The 21,425-nt window shown below is 39.0% G+C and overlaps 1 protein-coding gene and 1 pseudogene across 1 annotated transcript in view; both read left to right on the top strand.

The window, feature by feature from the left end:
- Window positions 1–21,425, top strand: part of SPIDR (scaffold protein involved in DNA repair) — a 387,966-nt gene that overhangs the window by 36,797 nt on the left and 329,744 nt on the right. The gene's annotated exons all lie outside the window — the stretch shown is intronic.
- LOC118979330 (hsp90 co-chaperone Cdc37-like 1) lies at window positions 14,789–18,360 on the top strand (annotated as a pseudogene).

Here is a 21,425-nt window from a genome sequence, read left to right as displayed (position 1 = left end):
CTCACCTTTAACTTTTGACCTTTTAATTATACTATATCTTGGCATTGATTTCTTTGGCATCTCTTATTTGCAGCATTCTGGGCTTTCTGAGTCTGGATGTCTACTTCCTTTCCCAGGTTAGGGAAGTTTTCATCCGTAATTTTTTAAAATAAATTTTATGCCCCTTTCTCTCTCCTACTTCTGGAACCCCTAGAATAAGAATGTTACTCTGCTTAAAGTTGTCCCTTATGACATTCAGGCTATCTTTTGTTTTGTTTTCCTTTTTTTTCTTTTTGCTGCTTTAACTGGGTGAGTTCTAAGTTCACTAATTCTTTCTGCTGCTTTATTTATGTGGCAGGGGGCTCTGACCACAGGGCCTCCCCAGCCACCACGGATAAGAATAAGTCTACCAAGATATCATCTGCTTGGGGAGGAAAGGTGGCAATCTCTCAAAGGAGAAGGGCCAAGATCCTTTCCCTCAGTGGGCTTTTATTAGGTTCCTTTTGCAGAGGAATACAGGAAAAGCTCATTAGTCATTATCAGACAGTAAGGATTAAACAATAGATAACATACAAAGAACTCTGAGGGCCTATTCTGAGTCAGGGTCAGACAGCTAAAGGGCCATAAAACTTTGAGGAACAAACTCACCTCCTGCTTGGACCCTTATCATTCAATTGAGAACATTCTAAACAAAACAGGTTTCACAGGATTTTACATATTCTTTCTTAGGTCTGATCGCCCTAGGGAACTCGCCCTTTCCAGCACAGGGCGGCACCCACCACTGGCATTGTTTCATGCTTAAGTCATTGTTTCAGTCTTAGGTCAGGTAGAGGAAGTAAGGCAGCCAAGAGATTAGGAGGCTTCTTGCAGGCAGAATGAGGACTCAGGCTATGTCAAAGCCAAGGGGTGAGGGTCCATCACCCCTTTTCTGTAGCCCCCAAGTCCTTCCCTGGAGGTTGCCGTGATCATGCCTATCTTAGGTCGTGCCTCCCTTGAGGAATCTTACCCATCATTGGCTAACCCATCAAGCATTGGGGGCCAGGCAGGGTGAAGTAAAAGAGGCAGAGGCGGCGCCCCTACCAGGGAGATAAGCTTTGTCTCCCTAGTGGCTTATGGTCCCAAGGTCACTCACTCAGCCTTAGCCATGGGGGTGTTACAGCTTCTGAAACCAGGCAGGGCGGTTCCCAACAATCTAGTCTGCTATTGAATGCCTCTAGTGCCTCTCAGCAAAGTTATTCTTTGGATCTGTGTCTTCTATTTGTGCACTATCATATTTTCCAAGTCTCTTTTGATGTGCTCGCTATGTTAATTCATTCTTTTTCCAGGTTTGGTAGACATCTTTATGACCATTACTTTGAACTTTTTATCAGATAAATTACTTTCTCTGTTTCATTAAGGTTCTTTTCTTCTGATTTTATATTGTTTTTTTCATTTGCAACATATTCGTACATCTCATTTTCTTGGCTTTGAGTTTTTTTCTAGGTATTAAATGAAAAAGCCACCTTTCCAGTTCTTGAAGGAGTGGCCTCGTGCAGAAGATGAATCTTTTTGTTCAACCATGCCCCAGTTTGTGGTTGTCCCTTGAATATTTGTGCTTCTCCAGGCAGTCTATTTTATTTTTAATTGCTCCCAGTTGTTGAGGGTGGGCCATGTGCTGTCAGTGTCCCAAAGTGGGCGACTCAGTATTTAGTTTCAGGTTGATTGGGAGTCAGATCATCAGGCAGCAAGTTTTAAAATATACAAATATGGTATACCAATATGGCATACACATTTGTCTTGGTGACAGTCGCAAAAATCAGGCCCTGGAGTAGTGTATAAGCTTGTTTCTGGGAGATATTGGCAAGCTGTAGCAAGGCACATAAGGTGCAATGATGGTATCCCCTGGCTATGTTTCCTGAGAGAACCTCCAGATGTTTGCAAAACCTGAAGCCTGCTTATCACTGCAGAACATAGGCCTCTTTCACAGACAGGCTAGGGGGAACGGTGTTTCAGTCTGTTGTTTATGCAGTACTCTCAGGGAGGTTGCCTGCCATTACTTGTCTCTCCAGTTATTATAGTCTCGTTGGACCCAGAAACACAAGCCATGACACCTCTCCCTGTACCCTTGTCTCTGCACCAGAGCCAGGAGGTTAAGGCGCTGTCCCTGGGTGGTACCCACAAAAAATGAGACACCAGATGTATGAAAGGCTGCCTTCTGGGAGATACTGGTGTTGTAGGGCCTGACAGAGGGAGAAGGCTACTCTCTGAGAAAAAGGAAAAAACATGGTGCTGATTGGATTTAGCAAGACAGAGGAAAAGAGCAAAAATGGCACCCACCAGTTGGAGAGTAAAGGTGGCACCTGCTGTAAAAAAACAAAAGAAAACGTAGTCTAGAGTGAAATAAGAAAAATACACCTGCCAGCTTTAACAAGGTAGAGGGAGAGTGCAAAAATGGTGCCCACCAATGGCTCCCTTACCCAAGATTATTCCAACAGGCCCTGTCCCCTCAGATTGACACTTTAAGGTTAGCATATGAGTCTCTTTGACATAAAGTGTGGGTGTTTTTCAGACAGCTGCTTCTGTGCTGGGTCCTGGCATGAATGAGATGAATGAGTTTATGCACAAGCTTTTTAAGACATTGCTCATTTTGCTACTGCCCTTTGGGCCGTGTGTGTGTGTGTGTGTGTATGCCTTGTTAGTTCAAAACCAAATGTTTTGAGGGCTTGTCTCAGATGCAGTCTTAAATTTGGGGTGCCTCATTTGGTGTATAAATGTTCCACTCTTCAGGGAGAAGCTCCAGGTTTGTGAGTTTCCCTCCAATTGTCGGTTCTTTACCTGGGGTGGGGTTTATTGTGAGACTGTGTCCTAGCCTCTCCCACATGCCTCAATGTGTCTAAATCATTATGTTAGCAGGCTTTTTCTCTCAGTAGAAATTAACAAACTGATTACAATTTGTATGGAAATAAAAAGGACCTAGGCTTTATAAACCAATCTTTTAAGGAGAATTACAAAGTGGATGACTTACATTACTTAAGTTCAAGATTTACTCTAATGCAATCAAGAGTAATAATAATACAATCAGGTAATCAAGGAATGCAGTAGTAATACAGTCAAGATTGCAATACTAGCATAAAGATGTACAGATGGTTCAGTGGAATAGAATAGAGCTGAGAAATTATTTTTGACAAAGCATTCTAATGGGGGAAAAGAAAGGCTTTTAAGTGGATAGTGCTAGAAAAGTGGGATATTCATATGTAAAAATACTCATCTTGATACCCTGCCTCACATATACACAAAAGATAAATCAACATGGATCATCTATCTAAATGTAAAAGCTGAAGCCATAAAGCCTCTAAAAGAAAGAGGTAGAGAATGGGTAAAGCTTTCTTTAACAGGATACAGAAAGTACCATGTATTAAAAAATACTGTAAATTAAACTTCATCAGAATAAAAAAAACTCTCATCAAAAGATACCATTAAGAGATAGAGAAAATAATACCAAAATGTATCTGTTAAGAAGTTGTATTCAGACTATATAGAAATCTCCTACAGGAATAAAAGGATGGCTCAATGAATTGGAGAAGGATTAGAACAAACACTTCATATGTGATGCTATCAGAATGGGTATTGAGCACATTTGGACTTCAACATATAAATTTTGGGGGGGTACATTTCAGCTCATGGCAGTATTTTAAAGAACTATTCAAACATTAAATGGAGCACGGATTTTTTAAATCACTTTTTATTTTTGAATTATAGTTGACATACAATATTATATTAGTTTCAGGTATATACCCCAATGCTATGTGTAGATACTGTGTGACTTACTAAGTGACCATTCCAATAAATATCATACTCAAGCGACACTATACTTATTGGAATATTTTTTACTATATTTCCTATGATATACTATACATCCCCATGACTGCTCTGTAGCAACCAATTTGTGCTTCTTTTTTAAAAATATATATTTTATTGATTATACCATTACAGTTGTTCTCTTCCCCCCTTCATTCCCCTCCACCCACACACTCCCTCCCCCACCATTCTCCCCCCCTTAGTTTATAACCACGTGTATCAAGTTCTTTAGATTCTATATTTCCCCTACTATTCTTGCCCTCCCCCCTGTCTATTTTCTACCTACCGTCTATGCTATTTTCTGTGCCTTCTCCCCCCTTCTCCTTCTCCCACCCCCCTGTTTCTAACCCTCCATGTGTTCTTCATTTCTATGGTTCCACTCCTGATCTAGCTGTCCTCTAGGTTTGCTTTTGTTTTAGGTGTGGTTGTTGATAACTGTGAGTTTGCTGTCCTTTCACTGTTCCTATTTTTTATCTTCTTTTTTTTTACATAAATACCATTTACATTTAAGATAATAAGGGCTTGGTGATGATGAACTCCTTGAATTTGACCTTATCTGAGAAGCACTTTATCTGTCCTTCCATTCTAAATGAAAGCTTTGCTGGATAAAGCAATTTTGGCTGTAGGTCTTTGGATTTCATGACTTGGAATACTTCTTTCCAGCCCCTTCTTGCCTGTAAGGTGTCTTTTGAGAAATCCGCTGACAGTCTGATAGGTACTCCTTTGTAGGTGACTGTCTCCTTATCTCTTGCTGCTTCCAGGATTCTCTCCTTCATTTTAGTCTTGGCTAATGTAATTATGATGTGCCTTGGTGTGTTCCTTCTTGGGTCCAACTTCTTTGGGACTCTCTGAGCTTCCTGGATTTCCTGGAAGTCTGTTTCGTTTGCCAGACTGGGGAAGTTCTCCTTTATTATTCAAATAAGTTTTCCACTTGTGGCTGTTTCTTCCCCCCTTCTGGTACCCCTATAATTTGGATGTTGGAACGTTTAAAGATGTCCTGGAGGTTCCTAAGCCTCTCCTCATTTTTTTGAATTCTCATTTCTTCATTCTTTTCTGGTTGGATGTTTCGTTCTTCCTTCTGGTCCATTCCATTGATTTGAGTCCCAGTTTCCTTTCCATCACTATTGGTTTCCTGTGCATCTCCCTTCATTTCAATTAGTTTAGCCTTCATATGTTCCTTCCTCTAATTTGTGACTATAATCAACCAGTTCTGTGAGCATCCTGATCACCAGTGTCTTGAACTGTGCATCTGAGAGGCTGGCAATCTCTCGGTTGCTTAGAGTTATCAGCTCTGGGACTTTGAGTTCTTCTTGAGCTATATTTTGGACTGTTCGTGCCTGTTACGTCTGAGGAGCAGAGCCCTAGGTATTCACCCGAGTGGGGCCACTCAGTCGCTGGGTTGTGAGGCTGTATGTGGGAGCGGGGTCAAAGAGGAGCAATGGCGGTCTCGTCTGCCACTGCTGCCACCATCACCGGAACCCGTGTTTCGTCCCACTGCACGCAAGTGTGCCACCACTGTCAGTCCTCCACCACTGGGTTCGCCTGCTGGGGCCTGTGTGGTCCGTCTCACTGTGCGCGAATGTGCGACAGTGGTCAGTCTGCCCCACACCCTGACTGGGTCCGGGCTGCCTGCCGTGCCTAGGTCGGGGGATCTGTCCTGCCAGACCCTGCTCTGCTGCTGGCTCCGCCCCTCTTACTGTCCCGGTTGAATGATTAGTTGTTGTCGTACTTCCGTATAATTCAATTTTCTGTTCTTTGGCTGTGTCTTTGTTCTCCAAACCTTTGTTGTATTCAAACTTGGTTGTGGGAGAAGGCACGGTGTTTCCACCTATGCCTCCATCTTGGCGGAAGTCCAATTTGTACTTCTTAATTCCCTCATCATTTTCACTCATCCTCCCCATCCCCTCTCCCATCTGGCAACCATCAAAATGGTCTCTGTATCTGTGAATCTATTTTTGTTCTGCTTGTTTGTTTATTTTGTTTTTTAGATTCAGTTGTTGATAGATATGTATTTATTGCCATTTTGTGCATATTTTTTATCTCTTTGTTTCTTCTTTTTAAAAAAGGCTTTTTAACATATCTAGCCATACTAGTTTGGTGATAATGAACTTCTTTAGCTTTTTCTTGTCTGGGAAGCTCTTTATTGTATAGTTCTTTATTGTACAAGAAGCATTGCATGTTTCTTGTATCTTGTATCTTCTTCAATAAATGTCTCTCTTTTTCATATTACATGGCTGGATACCTTCTGGACAGACCTTGTATGTCTGTTGATTCTAAATGATATTTTTGCTGGGTAGAGCAATCTTGGTTCTATGTCCCTGCTTTGAAACACTTTGAATATTTCTTTTAAAAATTATTTGTAATCCTTATTCAAGGATATGTTAATTTATTTTAGAGAGAGGAAGTGGGGGAGGAGAGAGAGAAGGAAACAGAGAGAAACATCGATGTAGAGAGAAACACTGATTACTTGCCTCCCATATATACCTCTACTGGGGGTTGATCTACCACCTAGGTATGTGCCCTGACTGGAAATTGAACTTGCAACATTTTGGTGTATGGGAAGGCACTCCAACCAACTGGCCAAGGCATATTTTGCCATTACTTTAGATAGTTATACTGTATGCACAATTTTGGTTCACAGTTTTGTTTCTTTTTTTTTAATTCAGCACATTGGCTACGTTACCTCTCTGCCTTCTAGTCTCTTGTTTCTGGTGAAAAGTGAGTTGTTAATGTCATGAGGGTTCTCTTGTACACAATAAGTAATTTTTCTTCTCTTGCTTTCTAGCTTTTTTCTTTTTCTTTCAGTCTTTTTATGATAATGTGTCAGGGTGTGAATCTCTTTGCATTTATCCTACTTGGAATGTCTTGAGCTTCTTACATGTGTAGATTTATGTATTCCATTAAATGTTTGGAATTGTAGTTAATTTTCTTTTTTTTATTATATTTTATTAATTATGCTATTACAGTTGTNCTCTCTGCCTTCTAGTCTCTTGTTTCTGGTGAAAAGTGAGTTGTTAATGTCATGAGGGTTCTCTTGTACACAATAAGTAATTTTTCTTCTCTTGCTTTCTAGCTTTTTTCTTTTTCTTTCAGTCTTTTTATGATAATGTGTCAGGGTGTGAATCTCTTTGCATTTATCCTACTTGGAATGTCTTGAGCTTCTTACATGTGTAGATTTATGTGTTCCATTAAATGTTTGGAATTGTAGTTAATTTTATTTTTTTTATTATATTTTATTAATTATGCTATTACAGTTGTCCCAATTTTTTCCCTTTTGTGCCCCTCCACCCAGCATAACCCACTCCCTCAGGCAATCCCCTCACCATCGTTCATACCTGTGGGTCATACATGTAAGTTCTTTGGCTACACCATTTACTGTACTGTACTGTACTTTACAGTCCCATGGCCATTCTGTAACTACCAATTTGTACTTTTTAATCACGCATCTCTTCACCCATTCTCCCACATCTGCCTCCTATCTGCCAACCTCCAAACTCTCTCCATATCCATGATTGTATCTTCCTGTTTGCTTAGTTTGTTTTTTAGATTTAATTGTTGATTGATATGTATTTATTGCCATTTTATTGTTCATAGTTTTGCCCTTATTCTTTTTCTCAAATAAGTCCCTTTAACATTTTATATTGTAATGGTTTGGTGATGATGAACTCCTTTATCTTTTTCTTGTTTGGGAAGCTCTTTTTCTGCCCTTCTATTCTAAATGATAGCTTGGCTGGGTGGAGCAATCTTGGCTGTTGGTCCCTGTGTTTCATGACTGAATATTTGTTGCCAAATATTTCTCAAAAGTTTCTTTTGAGAAATCAGCTGACAGTCTTATGAGAACTCCCCTGTAGGTAACTAACTGCTTCTCTCTTCCTGCTTTTAATATACTCTCTTTATCTTTAACCTTTGGCATTTTAATTATGATGTGTCTTGGAGTGGGCCTCTTCACATCCATCCTATTTGGGACCCTCTGTGCTTCATGGACTTCCATGTCTATTTCCTTTGCCAAATTACGGAATTTTTCTTTCATAATTTTTTCCAATTTTTTGCTCTTTCTCTTCTTATTCTGGCACCTGTATGACACAGATGTTGGATCTTTTGAACTTGTCCTAGAAGCTGCTTATACTGTCTTCATTTTTTTTGGCTTCCTTTTTTCTTCTTGTTGTTCTGATTGGTTGTTTTTTGCTTCTTCATGTTCCAAATCATTGACTTGATTCTCGGCTTCATTCACTCTACTGTTGTTTCCCTGTAAATTGTTCTTTATTTCAATTAGTGAATCCGTTGTTTCTGACTGGATCTTTTTTCTGCTGCTTTCTGAACTTAGTGAGGAGGTCCTCACTAAGTTCCTTAAGCATCCTAATAACTAGTATTTTGAACTCTGCATCTGATAGATTGCTAATCTCCATTTGGTTTAGTTCTTTTTCTGGAGTTTTGTTCTGTTCATTCATTTGGGCCATTTTCCTTATCTCCTCCTTTTGGCATTCTCCCTGTGTTTGTTTCTGTGTATAAGGTAGGGCTGCTTTGACTCCATGTCTAGGTAGTGTGGCCTAATGCAGTAAGTGCCCTGTTGGGTCTAGTAGCATGATCTCCCCTATCACCCAAGCTGGGTCCTTGAGATGCACCCTTCATGTGTGCTGAGTGCACTCTCCTCTTGTAATCAAACCTTGATTGCTATTGACAAGTCAATGGGAGGAATTTACCCAGGCCAGTCTGCTACAGGGTCTCATTTGACCACTGACCACCAAGCTCTGCCCTCCGTGGAGGATCAGTTGTGTGGGGTCAGGGTGGTAGTTCTCCGACATGGTCTGTAGCTGCTCACAGGGTGTGCAGGCTTAGGGGGTTTCCCTGGTGGTGCAGGTCAAGGTCAGCCCCCGCCTGTGTTCTGCTCTGGGCCACCCTGCCTGTGCTATATAGCAGTCTGGGATGGCTTCTACTTGTATTGGTCTTGGAAATTCCCATGTGAAACCAAGCTGTGACTCTAGGCTGGCTGCTGCTAGTGCTAGGCCTGGGGACACTTAGCAAGAGGTACCTGGTCTGGGGGTAACCTCTGGCCAACCGTAGGTTATTTAAAAGAATTTAGGAACTTGTGAAACATGAGCCTAGACCTGCTATTCATATGGAAAAGTTACTGTTAATAGCTTGAGTAGGGGTAGTAAGTTGGATGGGACAGAGGTTCAGGGGATCTCCAGGACCAGGCAAACTGTGTGAGCCAGGTTGGCGAAGTCTCAGATACGGCATCTGCCTGCTGGCTCTGTGGCTCTTTGGCTCTGTGGTGGAGGGTTTAGAAAAGGGGCAGTGGCCTCTGCCTACTTTTCTGTCTGAGAGAAAAGCTGTTCCCCAGTTCTTGCCTTGATGCCAAATATCTCATTTCCTCCCCATATGCCACTGGTGCCTTTCAGCTTCTACCCTAATGCTGGAGCTCAGAGGGAGTGAGTCTGAGTAAGTCCGTATATAGGTTCTTTAGAAGGAGCTGCTTGGGACTCCAGAAGTTTCTTCCACATACTCAGTCTTCATGTGGTTTTTGCAGGCTGGAGCTGTGGGGACTTATCTGCTTGGCCCTGGGACCCTACGCTGGAGGACCTGGTGTGGGGCTGGGACTACTTATTTCTAATATATCCCTTCTGAATTTTTATCCACCACTCATGGAGTGGGACCAACCCATTGCATGTGCCCACCCCTCCTACCAGTCTGGATGGATATGAATTCTTTATTTCTTTAGTTGTCAAACTTTCATTCAACTCAATTTCTGGCAGTTCTGAGTGACGGCTCTTATATAGTTTAGTTGTAATTTGTTTTGGTTGTGCGAGGAGGTGAGCCGTGCATACCTATGTTACCATCCTGTGTGGAAGGCCAGTCTTTATTTTTTAAACTGTTTTTTTTTCTGCTCATTTCTCTCTTTTCTATCTTCGTATTCCATATATATGTGAAACATTGTACATAGGACAGTGATGCCTTAGTACCCTTGAAAGTAGATGCCTTGGAACCTCACACAGTTCTCCCAATCTCCAGGAGACTCCTCCTTGTATTTTCCTGAATCTCATCAACAGCCTGAGATCTCGTTCCTTTCAAAGATGATTTTAATTTTGGGAAAAGCCAGAAGTTTCAGGGCACCAAATCTGAGATGTAGGGGATTGAATTACCTGGGAGATTTGATATTTCGCCCCCAAAATGCACGTGATGTGATATGTGAGTATGCACATTGTTGTGATGAAGCTGCCAGTCACCAGTTGCCCATAGCTATGGCCTTCTGAATCCTCTGAATAGTGTTCTTGGAGGAATGTTCAAGCTTGACACAAAATTGGATGCAGATTTGTTGCTGTACTTACTCAGTTTGAATGCACCCCCACTGACTAGTAAGTGAAGTGTCATTGTTCACAGGTAAGCATTCCAGTCTACTCTCTTTGGTTGCCAGGTTACATCGATGTTATAAAAACTGTTTTTGTTATATTAACAGTGCCTGGACTTTTTCCATACACACCTGTTACTTGGTTTTTCTCACCAGTTCCTGGTACTGAGCTGTAAAAAGACTTGGAATTTCTTGGGTGTTAGTAGTATCTTTTTTATGCTAATGAGTTAGCCCTCTAGATATGTTCAGGTTGGAGGCTTTCATTTGCTTGACCTTTAGTATGGCCAGTGATTTAATCAATCATTATAAATAATGAAGCTCCAATAAAAACTGTGCACACTCCAGCTCAGAGGCTCCCTGATTAGTGAACATATCAATGTGTTGGGAGGGTAACTAATAGCACTTGATTCTACAGCAAGAGAGCCCAGCAGGCGTGCATTGGGGGCCTTCTCAGACTTCACTGTATGTGTAACTTTTGCAATACATCTATAGTTGTGTCACACTTTCCTTGAATCCTTTAAGTTGTGGATTATCAAACATGAGTGGGTTATAAGAACCCCTAAATTTGTGGCCAGTCAGGTTAGGGACACGTAGAACTAGTGGTTGGTATTGGAAGTGAGGGCAGTGTGGAGAACTTGGCTCTTATCATTGGGGTTGGTACTGTGTTAGGGCAGCTAATGTCAGAATTGAATTACAGTGCATCCAATTGATGTTACAGTAGTTGGATTTGAAACAGTGTGCCAATAAACAGCTTTTTCTTGTCATATTTGCATGCATCATTTCGTTCAGTTCTTATTGTAAGGCTATGAGGTGGTAGGTACAGTGTTCACTTTACAGGTATAAGATTTATATTCTTAGAGAGCTCTCATAGTAGAAGAATTTTTAAGTAGCAAAATCTATGGAAAAAATAATACTGGCATGACTTTGGTTATAGGGCTTTTGATATACGTAGGCATACATTTTTTTGTTTATTTAAAAAACCTTGATCACTTCTTGGCCTTTTGGCTAAGATCAAGTGTAAAAAACCTTGAAATTAAGTAAAGTAAATATTTTACACATTTAACTCAGTAATACTATTATTATGTAATGCTAAGTTTTATTTATGATTCCATTTCCAAAACTTTTCTCAGAAAAGTTTTACATTATTGCAGGTAATTTTTATACAAAAAAGAATTTTATTTTTCTACCTTAATCTTGATTCCTGGTTTGTTGTTTAAATTGTTGACATACATATTCTGTTTCTTATAGTTTCCAGAGCCTCTTGTACCTTTTGTCCCTGATGTGTGTACAACTTTGTGTAATATTCCTATGTACATCCAGGAATATTTTCTGAATTCCTTTTCTAAAGCTTTATTGCCACAGTGTATAGAAAATATTAGCATGTCTTGACTGGCGATACCAGCAACTTTTGCATGAACCTTTTACTCTACAATCCGTATTGCCTCACCCCATACCAGTCTGCCGCCATGCCAAAAATGACCCAAGAACATGTTCCTCACAGGCAAGTTTACTTTCCTTGAGCATCCTTTGTCATTTCCCAAATAGTATTACCAATATGTTTATTGCAACTCTTCCTTCTATTTGATCTTTTTTCTATATCTCACTCTTTATATCTATTTCTGATGATTCTGAAAATGGTATTTGAAATGAAATTTTGTCTTTAAGGAAACTGTTATAGAAGTCTAGCTATTTGTACTGAAATTTAGCATGTGGAGGGGATATTTGCCTAGCTTGGGAGATGTTTCTATATTCTTATTTTCAGCTAGAATTGTTTGAATTTAGAGAAGTGAAAGCCCAAGGACCCAGGATTGATAGTGCAGGGATTGTGTGGACCGAGGAGGTTCAGGATTAGAAACAGATTGAGTGACTGACACCTGTTTTTTTTCCCTTTGGCCTCACTCCTTTCCTTTCTGTAGATTGTTTGCCATATATTATCTAGTTACAGTGGGAACACAAGTTAGATCTTCTTTCTCATATTTCTAGTTTACACCCTCTATTGTACTTTGAAATAAGTCCCAATTATATATTTTTAAAGAGTGCTTTTGGTATATATTGTAAACTCCCTTTCTTATTATGTCCACTAGGATTTCACTATTTACTTATCTTTAGTACAGATATCCACCTTGGCCGACGTTTCCTTTCTACTATTAGTCTGCACTATACTAACATAGGAATCGTGGACATGATTGTTGCATGTTCTTAAAACCAGGCTGGTCACATTTGTGAGCAGACATTTCAGAATACATAGGTAATTTGTAAAATAACTCTCATTTTCACCTAGGGTTCCATTGGATTGGAAATCAGGAAGATCAACACATGCCAAGGTCATTATCTAGCTGTCTTAACTTTATTGTACTACTAGATTGATATTATATCTAATTACATGGCTGCTCTATTATCCATGTTAATTTTTCACCTAGGAAAAATTTTAAAGATTATTAGCCTTGTCTTGTTCATTGTTCAGTTTGATCTTTGCTTTTTCGCCCCAGTTTAAAAATTACTTAATACTGGATGTACACTACCTTTGTTGAGCTGGTTTTCCTATAAAATTGTTATCAATATAGAAATTGGAAGATGGCATTAAAATTAAGAAGCACACAGGAAAACTGGAAATGTTTGTTCCAGGTGTCTGAGAGCTGTATTTTCTTAGTCTGAGCTTTATTTATCATTTCCAGTCCAATGCCTATCACAGAGATTGGCATGTGGTAAATACTCATCAGGTGTTGACTTAATCAATGAGTTAATGAAGGGGAAGGAAAAAAGAAAATGTTTGTAAAGCATTTCTTAGGTATCTCACCTGTTTGTAGCACACACTCTAATAGGTCATTGTATATATAATGTTTTTTTAAATAACAACCCAGCCCTGGCTGGTGTGGATTAGTGGATTGAGTGCCAGGCTGTGAATCAGTCACCAGTTCGATTCCCAGTCAGGACACATGCCTGGGTTGTGGGCCAGGTCCCCAGTAGGGGACGTGTAAGAGGCCACCGGTCTATGTATTATTGATGTTTCTCTCACTTTCTTTTCCCCTCCCTTCCCCTCTCTCTAAAAATAAATAAATACAAATGTTTAAATAAAATAACAATCCAGTAAGTTTGCTGTTATCATATCCATCGTAAAGAGTAAAATTTGTAGGAAGAGAGATTAAGTAAATTATAACAAAGAGAATTTTGATTCCCAAGAAGAAACTCTGAAAAGAAAAGGATTACTTATGGGTATGTTTCACAGTTTTCACAGTTTGATGGCTAAGATTGGTGGTTCTAAACCTTTTTTTTTTTTTGACACATGTGAAGGATGACATTTAGTATAATTTGTGACACACTCTCAGGGCTATGTGCATTTCTGGTACTAGTTAATTCATTCCTGACTTTATTACTCAAGAAAGCTAAGAACATAGGGAACAAGTATGATGTGAATCTGCTGTAGTTTCTTAAATAAGGTGGCAAAAGCTTGAAACTATATTATTAATGACCATATCTGGCATTTCCTCACTGCATGTGATGTTAACCACATCACATGGTATGTGGTGGAGGATAGCTGGCTTAAATGAAAGTTTAAATTTGAAAGTAGTGGTGTGATGTTTGAGAGATAATTTTTGTGTCCTATTGTTATTCTTATTTTAAGGTCCCAGGTGTTAAAAGCAATGGGAAGAAAACTGGGTAAGTTCAGAGAGAAAATTGAGTGGATTTTTGAAGGCTCATATTTCAGAAAAGTAGTATGTATTTTAGAAAGTAGTGAAGAGGTAGGGAGAGAGAGGTGGGTTTAAGTAGTATTTCAAGCTGAAATATAGGACTCTAGGGTAGAGAAGATACAAAGTGAAATTGTAAAGGTAGCTTGGGGAAAGATTGTGAAGGACATGGATTTAAGTTTTAGGGGATAGGCCTGAGTGTAGCACGCTAGGCTTTTGCCAGTATATGTACGTAGGTCTCTAACTCAAATGTCGCTACAGGTCAGGCAGATAACTTGAATATATAAAGCAGGCAGGTACAGATAGCTTGGAGTGGTAGGGGCTGTGATATAATGGAAAGAATATGCTCATGGAAAGGTAGCAACACTTCTAACCAGTTTTTGCATTATAGGAATTTCAGTATAGTGTTATCTAAACTTCTAATTCTCCATGAGCAGATAGGAATTTAGATTCATATGTGTAGTGTTCCAAGTTGTAAAGTGTACTTGTTCTATACACCTATTAGAATGACTAAAAAAACCCCCCAAACTTGACAGAACTGAATGCTACTGAGAATGAGGAGTAATTGTAGTACTCATACATTGCTTTTGGGAATGCAAAATGGACAGGAACTTTGGAAAACACTGGCAGTTTCTTGCAAAGTTACAGATATACTGATAAATGGTGTTAGCACCACAGCTGCATACATCCTCCTCCTTTCTCTTGCCTTTTTAAAACAAGTGATTAGACATCCACTCATGAATAAAAATGTCTCCTAAACCACAGGACCTGGGAGGTTTCTAGCACATCTGTGTATCTGAAAATAAACAAGGAAGACCTCGGTGAAGGCTGCAGATTCAAGAGAGTTGCAGGCTGGCCCCACCCTCACTCACTCTCAGGGAAAAGTAACTGCTGAGTGCTGAGCTGGGCCATTGCAACATGGCGTCAGAGTGGTCTAAGGATGGGTTTGGATTCAAAGGACAGGCAGGGATTCTGCAAAGCTTCCCCTCTCCCCAGTGACAGTGCATGGGGCAAGCTGTCTGGCAGCACAGCAGGTAACCTCTCCCATGGAGAAGGTGAAAAACAGTGAGTACCTGCCTATCCCAGTTGTGCATGTGGTGTCTGGAGAAACTGATTTCTCAGTATCAGCACCCTGATTTCTGAGGTGGGACCTCCATGACTAGGGAAAGGGAAATGGAAGGAAGCAGGTAGGAATTTTAAAGCACCTTAAAGAAATATGGTTCTTGCTGTCTGCCTCAGGACTTTAGCAGGAATTCTGTGCACAAGCTCCTGTGAGTACTCCACATGAGGATATCCCCAACCATGACTCAGCCATCCCCTTCTCCAAGTGGTAAATCCGCCCATCTGTCTGCCCCTCCTCTGTGGCTGACTGTGTTTGAGCACTCCCAAGTGTGGCAGTGAGAACAGGTATCGGAAAAACAGACAGAGGTCTGTGGGAAAGGAAGGAACTACAACCTTGAACTACATCACTGCCCTCTGGAAAATAAAAGAGTTTTCCTGCAGCAAGTGTGGTGAGCTGTAGCAGGAGCAAACACAGCGGTTAAGATTTCTGCCACAAGAGGGAGCAAGAAGAGTGGAGCATGATCCATGTTAGCCTTTGATAACCTGTGATCCATGATAAACTAGAAAACCCCAGAGAAGCAACACCTAGAAACTGTACTCCATCAGAGATAACCAGTAAAGATACTTGAAATGTTAAAGCAGCTACACAAAAATACAAAAAACTTAAAAAAACACACAAGGAAGTGTATGCCATTACCAAAAGGTATCAATGATTCTGATAAAGAATTCAAAATAGAGCCCTGGCTGGCGTAGCTCAGTGGATTGAGTGCGGGCCTGCGAACCATATGATCGCGGTTCGATTCCCAGTCAGGGCACATGCGTGGGATGCAGGCTGGTTCCTTGCAGGCTAACTACCAGCAGGGGATGCACAAAAGGCAACCATACATTGATGTTTCTCTCTCCTTCCCCTCTACAGATAAATAAATAAATAAAATCTTAAAAAAAAAAGAATTCAAAATAGCTGTATTGAAGAAGTTCATGAGCTACAAGAAAACAGAAAGGCAGTTCGGTGAGATTAAGAAAAAGATAAGAGAACAAAATGAACTCTTAATGTGATAGAAACCATAAAAAAGAACAGAGTGGATATTCTGGAGGTTTAAGAATCTAATGAATCAGATGAAAAATGTAATAGAGAATACCTGTAGTAGAGTAGAGCCCATGGAATGCTGAATTAAGTGAGTTAGAAGATGAGATTTTCACAGTAACATGGAATACTACAAACAAAAGAATAAAACTGAGTGAAGAAAGCCTGTGTGACTGTATGACTCATTCAAAAAGGAAACCATATAAATAATCAGGGTTCTAGAAAGAGAAGAAAAGGAAAAGGGGACAGGAAATTAAAGAAATAATAGTTGAAAACTTCCCTAGCCTGGGAAAAGACTTAGACATTCAAGTTCAAGAAGCTAAAAGTTAACCCTACTATCTCAGTACCTAAAGATCTTCTCCAAGACATATAATGAAGCTATCCAAAACAAAATGTTAAGAAGGAATACTAAAGGTGGGAGGGGTGTGTCGGGGGAGAATTTAACTTGCAAAGGAATCTCTATTAGGCTATCAGCTGATATCTTAGCAAAAACCTGCCAGTTCAGGAGAGAGTGGAATGACATATTCAAAGTGCTGAAAAGTAAAAATTGACAGCCAACAATACTCTGTTCAGAAAAATTACCTTTTAGATCATGAGGAGAAATAAAGACTCTCCCAAAGTAAAACTGAGGCCTGTCTTGCAAGAAATGCTGAAAGTTCTTCAAGCAGAATAAAAAAGTTGCTCATAACAATATGGAAAGATACTAAAGTATATAACCCACTGATCAAGATGAAAAATAGAGCCAGATTTAGAAAACTTTAATTCTTTAATAAGGTAGTTGACCACTTATCTATAGTGGAGGCTAAAGGAAAAGTATGTTAAAAAGAACTATGGCTACTGTAATCTGTTAACAGATACACAGCATAAAAAGAGGTCAGTTGTGACATCAAAAATATAAAAGGGGAGGAGTAAAAGGGTGGAGCTTCTATTGGTGAGTTAAGTTGCTATTAGCATAAAATGACCATCTTATCTATGACATGTTTTTACAAACCTTATGATAACCAGAAAGCAAAAATCTAGAGTAGATTCATGAAAAATAATAAAAGGGGGAAGACAGAACATACTGACATGGAAAATCACCAATTTATAAAGGTATGCAGAAATGGGGATGGGGAGAATGGAAATACAAAACAACTAGAAAGTGACTCATGCTAAGTCCATTGTAGGACCTGGCAGAGCTAATCACGGAGCAGCCATGGCTGCCGTCAGGACCTTGGACCCTGCCCTGAGCAGAGGGTAAGGCTGAGGAAGAGAGGCGTCCAGATGTATAGCCATGGATTTGAAATGGCTTGCAAAAAGCAGAAAGAGTTTGTGAAGAGCTCTGTGGTGTGCAAATGGAATCTCACTGAAGCTCAGCAGAAACCTGATACCTTATAAAGCGCTGCATTGCTTTCAGTCCATGGATTAGGAATGTGCCAAAGCAAAAACATCACTATCAGAACTGAGGCAGTTAATGGGGAAAAAAATAGTGGCACAAAGAAGAGTCTCTAGTACAGAGAGAGGGAGGGAGTGTGTCTGTGAAATGTAGATGCCATTTTCAGAGATGGTTTTAATAAGAGTTTTATTAATCAAAATAAAAGAAAAGAGCCTTGTGGTGGCTCAGTTGGTTGGAGTGTTGTTCCGTACACCGGAAGTTTGGGGTTTCAGTCCCTAGGCAAATGCAAATGCCTAGATTGTGGGCTCCATCCCTAGTCAGGGCACGTACAGGGAGGCAACCAATCAATGTCTCTCGCTCTCTCTTCTTCTCCCCCCTTTTCTCTCTCCCTTTCTCTCTCTAAAATCAATAGAACATGTTCTCGAGTGAGGAATTAAAAGATAAACAGAACATGGATATAAATCAGGACCATTTATGCAGGAAGATGATAAAAAATCAGACATTTGGCATGTTAAGTCGATGGAGTGATAAAAACTGATCATTCATACCTTGTATGTGAAGAAACTACTAAGTATTGTGTTTTCATCTGAAGTTTAACAGAAAGGGGCTCTGATGGAACAAATAGCACATCAAAGTGTTGTAATGCATTTTATTATGAAAATGACTGAAAAGTGTAAGGTGGATCTGAGAGAGTGTTTTCATCCATTTTTCCAGAAAGTCAAAGGTTATTTTGAAGCGTTCAAAAATGAACCTTTCAAGTCAAGTGTTAGATCTTATTTTCAGTCACCAAGTTTTCAATTGATGACAGTTCAAAATCATGTTCCCCATTCTGGCATTGGGTCTGTAGGTGTATTAGAATCCTTACCACAGAATCCAAGTTATCTTCAGTATTTTATCAGTATAGCTCTCTGCAGTTTAAACTCAGTAGTACATAAAGAAGCTGATGAACCAAAAGGATGAACATTGCTGAGGCCATACTATTTTGTTACTTAGAAAGGAACACTAAGATTAAGAATATGATTGGCTGTTTTCTTGAGTGCCACACTTTATTTTTGTTTGGTTTTTGATGGGATGGTAAAAAGTACTAAAACATTTTGTAAAAAAATTTTAATAGGTTTTTTTGTTTGTTTTCCAAAGAGAGGAATGATACCATATCTTATAAGAAGTCAAACCAGACTGTGATTTTTTGCTACTAAATTTGCCTTTAATCTTACTGCTCTCAATTTTAAAATCAAAGTATGAAAAATCTATACAAATGAAATGTTTACAAGAACTGGCTTATTTTAGGAGGCATCTGCTATAGTCTATTTTTATGTGGATAGGTACATGCCCTACTCCACAAAAATGAGTAAAGATAAAACTGTACTTAAAAAAACCCAGAAAGCAAACAGTAAGATGGCAATCATTCTAAATGTAAGTAGATTGAGTTTACTAGTTAAATGAAACAGAATGGTTGGATGGATAAAAAAATTCTTAACTATATTTGCTGCCTATAAGAGATGCATTTCAGCTCTAGACACATGTGGGCTCAACATGAAGGGATGGAAGACATTCCATGCAAGTGGAAATCAAAAGAAACTGTAGTAGCCATACATATATCAGAAAAAATAGGGCAATTACATGACAAAAATATAGATAATCTAAAGATATTGCTGAATTCCTAGAAAAAACACCTACCAAGACTGAATCAGGAAGAAATAGAAAACCTGAACAGACCAGTAATGAGCAAAGAGATCAAATCAATAATCACACTAACTAAACCCCGTGACCAGATGGCTTCACTGGTGAATTAATGTTTGGTAGAATTAAGGCCAAATCTTCTTAAACTCTTCCTAAAAATTAAAGAGTAGGGAATACTTCCAAATTCATAAGACCAGCATTACTCTGATACCAAGCCAGATAAAGACATTATAAAAAAATGAAATTGTAAATAATTGTTTTCTGATAATCATAGATGCAAGAATTCTCTGTAAAATATTAAACCAAATTCAAGAACACATTAAAAGGATTACAGACCATGAGCAAGTGGAATTTATCCCTGGAATGGAAAGATGGTTCCACATACAGAAGTCAGTAAGTGTCATACATCACGTTAATAGAATGAAAGATAGCCCTGGCTGGCCTGGCTCAGTGGGTTGAGTGGCAGCCCGAGAACTGAAAGGTTGCTGGTTTGCTTCCTGGTCAGGGCAACTGATTGATGTTTCATATATCAGTGTTTCTCTCCCTCTCTTTCTCCCTCTCTTCCCCTCTCTGTAAATAAATAAAATCTTTTTAAAAAGTAGAATGAAAGGTAAAAAATCACATGGTCATTTCAATAGATGAAAAAAAGCATTTTATGAAATACAGCATTCTCTTATGATGAAAACCCTCAACAGATTGGGTATAGAAGAAACATACCTGAATATAATGGCTATATATGACAAGCCCGCAGTTAAATATTGTATCAATTGTGAAAAATGGAAAGCTTTTCTTCTAAGATTAGGAAGAAGACAAAATGCCCACTGTTACCAATGTCATTTGATGTGATATTGGAAGTCCCAGATAGAGCAATTAGGCAAGATAAGAAAATAAAAGTATCCAAGTCAAAAAGGAAGAAGTAAAATTCTCGCAGTTTGCAGATAGTAGGATTTTCTATGTACAAAATCCCAGAGACTCAATCAAAAAAACTGCTGGAGTTAATCAACAAATTCAGTTACGTATGGAATATAAAATCAACAAACAGAAATCAGTTGCATTTATATACACTAATAATGCAACATCTTCAAAAGAAATAAAGAAGGTCTGCTCATTTAAAATAGCATCAAACCCAACATAATATCTAGGAATAAATTTAGCCAAGGAAATGAAAGATTTGTACAACAATGATGACAAGGCTTTGTTGAAAGAAATCAAAGAAGGCACAAACAAGTGGAAGGACAAATGGAAGAACTGATATTGTGAAGTTGCCCATACTGCTCAAAGCCATCTATGAATGCACCACAACCCTATCAAAATTCTAATGGTATTCTTCACAGAAATAGAAAAAAAATCCTACAATTTGGATGGACCTAAAAACAACCTGAAATAGTCAAAGCAGTCCTGTTATGGAAGAACAAAGAAGCATCACACTTCATGATTTCAAAGTATTGAAACACCATAGTGTTAGCATTTAGATAGACACAAAGCAATGGAACAGAAGAGAGAGCCCAGAATTAAATCTCCACATGTGCAGTCAACTAATATTCAACAGTGGAGCCAAAAACACCTTTTGGAAAAGGATAGTATGATTCACAAATGTTGTTGGGGAAACTAGATAACCACATGCAAAAAATTATAAAAAATTAAAAGGAATTGGACCCATATCTTATACCACTCACAAAAATTAATTCAGAATGGATCAAAGACCTGGTAACCGTAAAACTTCTTGAAGAAAAACAGGGAAGAAGGTTTTCAACATTGGGTTTGGCAGTGATTTTTTTGGATAAGACACCAAAGGCACAAATCATATACAAGTGCTATTGTTACAGTGGCAAGTATGTGACATTATATAACTGTATCAAATCAACATGTATTTTTTAAATTTGTATAATGTTATATTAAATATTTCAATAAAATAAATGAACACTCATACACACAAATGTTAAAAATATACTTACCATAAACCCAACAATCTCAATTATTGGTACTTAGCCAGGTGATTTGAAAACTTAGGTTCTCACAAGAACTTGAAAGTGAAATTTCATAGCAGCCTTACTCATACCCTCCCCAAACTAAAATTAACCCAGATGTCCTGCAGCAGGTGAATGGATGTACCCACACAATGGAATACTTTCAGTACATAATAAAAAGAAACTGATGATCGTGCAACAAAGTGGGTAAATCTTAAAATTCATTCACTAAGTGAAAGAAGCCAGAACCAAGTATATTATAATTCTGCCATAGTGGAATCACAGTGGCTGACAATGGTTAGGCTAAGGGATTGACTACAAAGGGGCAACAGGAATTTTGGGGATAAGGGAACTATCCTTCAGTACTGCGGCAGTGGATATACAACTATGTGTTTATCATAACGAGTAG

Source organism: Sturnira hondurensis, unplaced genomic scaffold (assembly GCF_014824575.4).
Source record: "Sturnira hondurensis isolate 20B ecotype Veracruz unplaced genomic scaffold, ASM1482457v3 Scaffold0022258, whole genome shotgun sequence".
Classification (NCBI taxonomy): Eukaryota; Metazoa; Chordata; class Mammalia; order Chiroptera; family Phyllostomidae; genus Sturnira; species Sturnira hondurensis.
This window is presented reverse-complemented; position numbering and strand designations above follow the sequence as displayed.